This window comes from Arachis stenosperma, chromosome 8 (assembly GCF_014773155.1).
Source record: "Arachis stenosperma cultivar V10309 chromosome 8, arast.V10309.gnm1.PFL2, whole genome shotgun sequence".
Taxonomy (NCBI): domain Eukaryota; kingdom Viridiplantae; phylum Streptophyta; class Magnoliopsida; order Fabales; family Fabaceae; genus Arachis; species Arachis stenosperma.
In genome coordinates this window covers 26,190,989-26,200,103 of record NC_080384.1, presented here as the reverse complement: position 1 = coordinate 26,200,103, position 9,115 = coordinate 26,190,989, and the positions used below count along the sequence as shown (strand labels likewise).

The window sequence follows — 9,115 nt, the reverse complement described above, 5'->3', positions numbered from 1 at the left end:
CTTGTAAATCTTAGTCAGGCAAACTCAAATATATGATGATGAACGAAAATAATATAAAAGATAAAGATAGGGATACTTATGTATATCATTGGTGTAAGAGCTTCAGACAAGTGTATGAAGATGCCTTCCCTTCCGTCTCTCTGCTTTCCTACTGCCTTCATCCAATCCTTCTTACTCCTTTCCATGGCAAGCTCGTGTAGGGTTTCACTGTTGTCAGCAGCTACCTCCCATCCGCGCAGTGAAAGCTAATGCACGCACTCTGTCACAGTACTGCCAATCACCGGTTTGGTTCCCTCCCCTACCGGAATAGAATCCCTCTTTTGCGTCTGTCACTAACGCCCAGTAGGTTACAGGTTTGAAGCACGTCACAGTCATTCAATCATTGAATCCTACTCAGAATACCACAGACAAGGTTAGACCTTCCGGATTCTCTTGAATGCTGCCATCAGTTCTTGCCTATACCACGAAGACTCTGATCTCACGGAATGGTTGGCTCGTTTGTCAGGCGAGCACTCGGTTGTCAGGCGATCAACCATGCATCGTGCAATCAGGAATCCAAGAGATATTCACTAAGCCTCAGATGCTTATAGAACAAGAATGGTTGTCAGTCACCTTGTTCATGAGTGAGAATGGTGATGGGCGTCAATCATCACCTTCATCATGTTGAAGAACAAGTGATATCTTGGATAAAGAACAAGCGGAATTGAATGGAAGAACAATAGTAATTGCATTAATACTCGAGGTACAGCAGAGCTCCACACCTTAATCTATGGTGTGTAGAAACTCCACCGTTGAAAATACATAAGAACAAGGTCTAGGCATGGCCGAATGGCCAGCCTCCAAAGGTCTAAGATAGCATAAAACGAAGATAGCTACCAAAAGTCTCTCTAAATACAATAGTAAAAGGTCCTACTTATAGAAAACTAGTACATAGATGAGTAAATGACATAAAAATCCACTTCCGGGCCCACTTGGTGTGTGCTTGGGCTGAGCAATGAAGCTTTTTCGTGTAGAGACTCTCCTTGGAGTTAAACGCCAGCTTTAGTGCCAGTTTGGGCGTTTAACTCCCAATTAGGTGCCAGTTCCGGCGTTTAACGCTGGAATTTCTTGAGGTGACTTTGAACGCCGGTTTGGGCCATCAATTCTTGGGCAAAGTATGGACTATTATATATTGCTGGAAAGCCCAGGATGTCTACTTTCCAACGCCGTTGAGAGCGCGCCAATTGGGCTTCTGTAGCTCCAGAAAATCCACTTCGAGTGCAGGGAGGTCAGAATCCAACAGCATCTGCAGTCCTTTTGAGTCTCTGGATCAGATTTTTGCTCAGGTCCCTCAATTTCAGCCAGAAAATACCTGAAATCACAGAAAAATACACAAACTCATAGTAAAGTCCAGAAAAGTGAATTTTAACTAAAAACTAATAAAAATATACTAAAAACTAACTAGATCATACTAAAAATATACTAAAAACAATGCCAAAAAACATACAAATTATCCGCTCATCAGGTGGCTTTGTTGCTTCTACTCTTCAACTTTCTTCGAGGTTTTCTTCTATTCTCCAGGTTAGTCCCATTTCGTGTTTCCTTGTTTATTTTCTGATTTTGCGATGGAGTTTTCCTTTTGATCTTCCTTTTGGAAAAAGTTTGGATCTTTCTGTTTTTATTGTGCTTGACTTGTTGCATGCTATGGTTTTTTCTCTTTTTCGGTGCGAATCTTTTTGTTTTGCTTGAATCTTTTTCTTTTGCATGTTGCCGCTGTTTCTGATTGTGTCTTGGATGATGATTTTTGCTTGATTTTGAAAAGCTTGTGCTTTTGCTGTTTTTCCTTTGGTCTTTTTGGTGTTCTGATGAACTGTAGCAGTAGTGTTGGTAAACTGTAGGAGCAATGCTTTTTCCTGATAAACTGTAGAAGGGTGGATTTTTTGCTTCCTTCACTTTCTTTTCTGGACTTTATTCTGATGAGTGTAGATTGTAGAAATGATTTTGAGGACCCTTCTTGTTTACTGCCTCCAAGGGATGCTCCAAGACTTCTTCTCTTGAGTTTTGGGGTTTTTCCCTTTTTGGTTAATCCGTCCGTTTGAGATGTTTTGACCCATGTCCGAGATGTTTTTAAGTAATCCACTTTTCTTTTCTTTTTGTAGGATTTAGTTGGCCTCATGTCTTCCCGAAATAACGTTGTAGAGATGCCTTCCCAGGTTCCTGTGGGTATGGCCGATTGGGTGGACTCCATGGTTCTCCTGTGTGTCTCGCTGGCTGATTCTGAGTTTTGTGCTCAGCTTAGGCAGTTTCATAGTGTCTGTAGCAATTCTGGTGATGAGAAGAACTATGAACTTGTACCTCCTTCTTCTGACGAGAGAGTCTGTTTTTCAACTTGGGTTGTTGATGGTCGCCCTTTCTTTTATGTTTATGACTTTTTCTTTGGTCCGCTGGGTATTACTCTTCCTTTTACTCAATTTGAAACTGACCTGTTATGGTCTTGTAATATTGCCCCCTCTCAACTTCACCCTAATTCCTGGGGTTTTATAAAGATTTTTCAATTGTTGTGCAATGGTTTTGGTATCCCTGCTTCCCAATCTCTCTTTTTCTATCTGTTTGTCTTGACTAAGCCCGGAGTGGTGAAAAAGAAGGCAGCTTGGGTCTCCTTTCGCTCTACCCAAGGAAAGAAGGTCTTTTCCATGTTTGAAGAGTCATTCCGTGATTTTAAAAACTACTTTTTCAAGGTCCGAGCTGTTAAAGGATCTCGGCCCTTTTTTCTGGACGAAAATGATGAGCCTGCCTTTCCCCTGGAATGGCAAAAATATGTGAGGGTCTCCAGGTATTCTTGGGACATGTTGGATGAGGCTGAGCGGGCCTTTGTGACTGTTTTGGAAGAGCGCTGGGGTCAATCTCCCCATCTTGATACAAAGAAATTTCTAACCAATCCTTCTCTTCTTCGAACTGAACTGGGTATCTTGTGTTTTCTTTGCTATCTGTTTATGTTTTACTTGTAGCTGTATTTCCGACTTGTTCGATTTGTAGCTTGACTTCTGTTTTATTTGCAGAGGCAATGAAGAATAATGAATCCATGAAGGCTTTTAAGAGGGCGCAGAAGGCGACTGCTGCCAGGAATATTGCCGCCAAGGCAGCTGGGGAGGGGTCCTCCCAAGTGCGCGAGAAGCCATCAGTACCGAGTTCCCCTATAGTGAAGAAAGCGATTCCGACACCTCGGGTCCGCTTGGTGGATCCTTATCCTGCTTCTGCCGTTCCATCTGCTGCCCCTCCAAGTAAGAAGCAAAAGACGGTTGAGCCCTTCGACAAAATTACTCTACTATAACCATTGATAGTAAAGTAATTTATGTAGAAAAAGGTATACTAATGCCAAAATTTCTAACCCTAATTAATATTAGTGATGTAATATCAATAATTAGTATACCTTTTTCTACATAAATTACTTTACTATCAATGGTTATAGTAGAGTAATTTTAATTAATATTAGTGATGTAATATCAATAATTAGTATACCTTTTTCTACATAAATTACTTTACTATCAATGGTTATAGTAGAGTAATTTTAAAAAAATTACTCTACTATAACCATTGATAGTAAAGTAATTTATGTAGAAAAAGGTATACTAATTATTGATATTACATCACAAATATTAATTAGGGTTAGAAATTATGGCATTAGTATACCTTTTTCTACATAAATTACTTTACTATCTATGGTTATAGTAGAGTAATTTTTTAAAAAATTACTCTACTATAACCATTGATAGTAAAGTAATTTATGTAGAAAAAGGTATACTAATTATTGATATTACATCACTAATATTAATTAGGGTTAGAAATTTTGGCATTAGTATACCTTTTTCTACATAAATTACTTTACTATCAATGGTTATAGTAGAGTAATTTTTTCTAAAAGGGATGCAAAGGAAGTTATTAGAGTATATGAAGCAGGACATCCGTCTCCTTGGGGGTGTAATGCGTAGAGCTCAAGAGATATACTGGGACCAGTACAAGATTGACATTGACAGTGTGATAACCCTTTCCTCACTAGCTCTAACAATCTTTCGTAAAATTACTCTACTATAACCATTGATAGTAAAGTAATTTATGTAGAAAAAGGTATACTAATTATTGATATTACATCACTAATATTAATTAGGGTTAGAAATTATGGCATTAGTATACCTTACCATAATTATTTCTAACTAATTGATGAGCGGATAATTTATACGCTTTTTGGCATTGTTTTTAGGTAGTTTTTAGTAAGTTCAAGCTACTTTTAGGGATGTTTTCATTAGTTTTTATGTTAAATTCACATTTCTGGACTTTACTATGAGTTTGTGTGTTTTTCTGTAATTTCAGGTAATTTCTAGCTGAAATTGAGGGACTTGAGCAAAACTCTGAAAAAGGCTGACAAAAGGACTGCTGATGCTGTTGGATTCTGACCTCCCTGCATTCGAAATGGATTTTCTGGAGCTACAGAACTCCAAATGGTGCGCTCTCAACGGCGTTGGAAAGTAGACATTCAGAGCTTTCCAGCAATATATAATAGTCCATACTTTATTCGGGAATTGACGACGTAAATTGGTATTCAACGCCAAGTACATGCTGCTGTCTGGAGTTAAACGCCAGAAACACGTCATAACCCGGAGTTGAACGCCAGAAACACGCTATAACTCGGCGTTCAACTCCAAGAAAAGCCTCAGCTCGTGGATAGATCAAGCTCAGTCCAAGCATACACCAAGTGGGCCCCGGAAGTGGATTTATGCATCAATTACTTACTCATGTAAACCCTAGTAGCTAGTCTAGTATATATAGGACATTTAACTATTGTATTAGACGTCTTTTTGACCACGTTTCATCTTTGGTCTCAGTTTTGTTTTATTCTTCATCTTAAGAGGCTATTGATCACATTTTAGGGGGCTGGCCATTCGGCCATGCCTGAACCTTTCACTTATGTAGTTTCAACGGTGGAGTTTCTGCACACCATAGATTAAGGGTGTGGAGCTCTGCTGTACCTCAAGCTTCAATACAATTACTATTACTTTCTATTCAATTCTCTTTTATTCTTATTCCAAGATATACGTTGCACTTCAACTTGATGGATGTGATGATCCGTGACACTCATCATCATTATCACCTATGAACGCGCGTGACTGACAACCACTTCCGTTCTACTTTAGGCCGGGCGCATATCTCTTAGATTCTCCAACAGAATCTTCGTGGTATAAGCTAGATAGATGGCGGCATTCATGGGGATCCGGAAAGTCTAACCTTGTCTGTGGTATTCCGAGTAGGATTCCGGTATTGAATGACTGTGACGAGCTTCAAACTCCTGAAGGCTGGGCGTTAGTGACAGACGCAAAAGAATCAAGGGATTCTACTCCAGTCTGATTGAGAACCGAAAGATGATTAGCCATGCTGTGACAGAGCATTTGGACCGTTTTCACTTAGAGGATGGGATGTAGCCATCGGCAAGGGTGATGCCTCCAGACGATTAGCCATGCAGTGACAGCGCATAGGACCATTTTCCCGAGAGGATGAAAAGTAGCCATTGACGATGGTGATGCCCTACATACAGCTTGCCATGGAAAGGAATAAGAAGGATTGGATGAATGTAAGAAGAAAGTAGAGATTCGAGAGGAGCACAGCATCTCCATACACTTATCTGATATACCCACTATTGATTTACATAAGTATTTCTATCTTATTTTATTTTCTGTTTATTATTAATTTTCGAACTCATCATATACTATTTTAATCTGCCTAACTGAGATTTACAAGGTGACCATAGCTTGCTTCATACCAACAATCTCTGTGGGATCAACCCTTACTCACGTAAGGTATTACTTGGACGACCCAGTACACTTGCTGGTTAGTTGAACGGAGTTGTAGAAAGAAAGTGCTGAGTTAATTTTTACGCACATGCCAAAGAGCCATTATTGATGATCACAATTTCGTCCACCAAGTTTTTTGCGCCGTTGCCGGGGATTGTTCGAGTTTGGACAACTGACGGTTCATCTTGTTGCTCAGATTAGGTAATTTTCTTTTCAAAAATCTTTTTCAAAATTTTTCTTTTATTTTTCGTTTTTCCAAACTTTATTTTCGAAAAAAATTAATTAAAATAAAAAAAATTAATAAAATCATAAAAACTAAAAATATTTTGAGTTTCTTGTTTGAGTCTTGAGTCAATTTTTAAGTTTGGTGTCAATTGCATGCTTTAAAAAAATTTTCTTGCATTTTTCGAAAATTCCATGCATTCATAGTGTTCTTCATGATCTTCAAGTTGTTCTTGATAAGTCTTCTTGTTTGATCTTGATGTTTTCTTGCTTTGTGTTGTTTGTTGTTTTTCATATGCATTTTTTGTTTGTTAGAGTCCATGCATTAAAGATTTCTAAGTTTGGTGTCTTGCATGTTTTCTTTGCATCAAAAATTTTTCAAAATTATGTTCTTGATGTTCATCATGATCTTCAAAGTGTTCTTGGTGTTCATCTTGACATTCATAGTGTTCTTGCATGCATCCTGTGTTTTGATCCAAAATTTTCATGTTTTGGGTCATGTTTGTGTTTTTCTATCTCATAATTAAAAAAATTCAAAAATCAAAAATATATCTTTTTCTTTTTTTTCTCTCCAAATTTTCGAAATTTTGGGTTGACTTGGTAAAAAATTTTTAAAATTAGTTGTTTCTTACAAGTCAAGTCAAATTTTCAAAAAAAAATTTAAAAATCTTATATTTTCAAAATCTTTTTCAAAAATCATATCTTTTCCAATTTTTCCTCTTTTTCAAAAATTTCAAAAATCTTTTTCAAAATCTTTTTCTTATCTTTATATCAAATTTTCGAAATTTAGCTAACAATTAATGTGATTGATTCAAAAATTTGAAGTTTGTTACTTGCTTGTTAAGAAAGGTTCAATCTTTAAGTTCTAGAATCTTATCTTTTAGTTTCTTGTTAGTAATTAATTTTAATTTTAAAAATTAAATCTTTTTCAAACATATCTTTTTATCACACCTTCTTATCTTATCTTTTTATCATATCCTTTTCAAAATTTTATCTTTTTCAAAAATTTGATTTTAAAATATCTTATCTAACTTCTTATCTTCTTATCTTTTTAAAATTTGATTTTAATATCTTTTTCAACTAACTATTTGACTTTTTGTTTGTTTCTTATCTTTTTCAAAACCACCTAACTACTTTTCCCTCTCTAATTTTCGAAAATATCTCATCTTTTTTTCAAAAGCTCTTTTTGTTTTAAATTTTAATTTTAATTTTATCTTATCTTTAATTTTCGAAAATACTAACCTCTTTTTCAAAATCATTTTCGAAATTTTCTATCTCTTCTCTCTTATTCTATTTAATTTATTTACTAACACTTCTCTTCACCCCTCTTCATCTAAATATCCGAACCCACTCTTCTTCACTCTTCTCCCCTTTCTTTTTCTACTAACATAAAGGAATCTCTATATTGTGACATAGAGGATTCCTCTTCTTTCCTTGTTTTCTTCTCTTTTATATGAGCAGGAACAAGGACAAAAGCACTCTTGTTGAAACTGATCCTGAACCTGAAAGGACTCTGAAGAGAAAACTCAGAGAAGCTAGACTACAACAATCTAAAGGTAACCTTTCAGAAACATTAGAACAAGAGAAGGAGATGGCAGCCGCACCCAACAACAATAATGCAAGGAGGATGCTTGGTGACTTCACAAAGCCAACGTCCAAATTTGATGGAAGAAGCATCTCCATTCCTGCCATTGGAGCAAACAATTTTGAGCTGAAACCTCAGCTAGTTGCCTTAATGCAACAAAACTGCAAGTTTTATGGACTTCCATCTGAAGATCCTTATCAGTTTTTAACTGAGTTCTTGTAGATTTGTGAGACTGTTAAGACGAATGGAGTTGATCCTGAAGTCTACAGGCTCATGCTTTTCCCTTTTGCTGTAAGAGACAGAGCTAGAATATGGTTGGACTCACAACCTAAAGATAGCCTGGACTCCTGGGATAAGCTGGTCACGGCTTTCTTGGATAAATTCTTTCCTCCTCAAAAGCTGAGCAAGCTTAGAGTGGATGTTCAGACCTTCAAACAGAAAGATGGTGAATCCCTCTATGAAGCTTGGGAAAGATACAAGCAGCTGACCAAAAGTTGTCCATCTGACATGTTTTTAGAATGGACCATATTAGATATATTCTATTATGGTCTATCTGAATCTTCGAAAATATCATTGGACCATTCTGCAGGTGGATCCATTCACCTAAAGAAAACACCTGAAGAGGCTCAAGAACTCATTTGACATGGTTGCAAATAACCAATTCATGTACACCTCTGAGAGGAATTCCGTGAATAATGGGATACCTCAAAAGAAAGGAGTTCATGAAATTGATGCTCTGAATGCCATATTGGCTCAGAACAAAGTGTTGACTCAGCAAGTCAACATGATTTCTCAAAGTCTGAATGGATGGCAAAATGCATCCAACAGTACTAAAGAGGCAGCTTCTGAAGAAGCTTATGATCTTGAGAACCCTGCAATGGCAGAGGTTAATTACATGGGTGAACCTTATGGAAACACCTATAATTCATCATGGAGAAATCATCCAAATTTCTCATGGAAGGATCAACAAAAGCCTCAACAAGGCTTTAACAATGGTGGACGCAATAGGCTGAGCAATAGCAAGCCTTTTCCATCATCTTCTCAGCAACAGACAGAGAATTCTGAACAAAACACTTCTAATTTAGCCAACTTAGTCTTTGATCTGTCAAAGGCCACTTTCAGTTTCATGAGTGAAACAAGATCCTCCATCAGAAATCTGGAGGCACAAGTGGGCCAGCTGAGTAAGAAAGTCATTGAAACTCCTCCCAGTATTCTCCCAAGCAATACAGAAGAGAATCCAAAAGGAGAGTGCAAGGCCATTGATTTAGTCAATATGGCCGAATGCACAAGGGAGGAGGAGGACGAAAATCCTAGTGAGGAAGACCTCCTGGGACGTCTCTCAAGCAAGAAGGAGTTTCCTATTAAGGATCCAAAGGAATCTGAGGCTCATATAGAGACCATAGAGATTCCATTAAATCTCCTTCTACCATTCATGAGCTCTGAAGACTATTCTTCCTCTGAAGAGGATGAAGATGTGACTGGAGAG

At 37.4% G+C, this 9,115-nt stretch overlaps 1 non-coding gene across 1 annotated transcript; it reads right to left on the bottom strand.

Annotated features, from left to right (window-relative positions):
• Positions 1–8,034: 8,034 nt before the first annotated feature.
• On the bottom strand, positions 8,035–8,138 carry LOC130947055 (small nucleolar RNA R71). The gene has a single exon (XR_009072468.1). It is a non-coding gene; the product is annotated as a small nucleolar RNA R71 (small nucleolar RNA).
• Between the last annotated feature and the right edge of the window lie 977 nt (positions 8,139–9,115).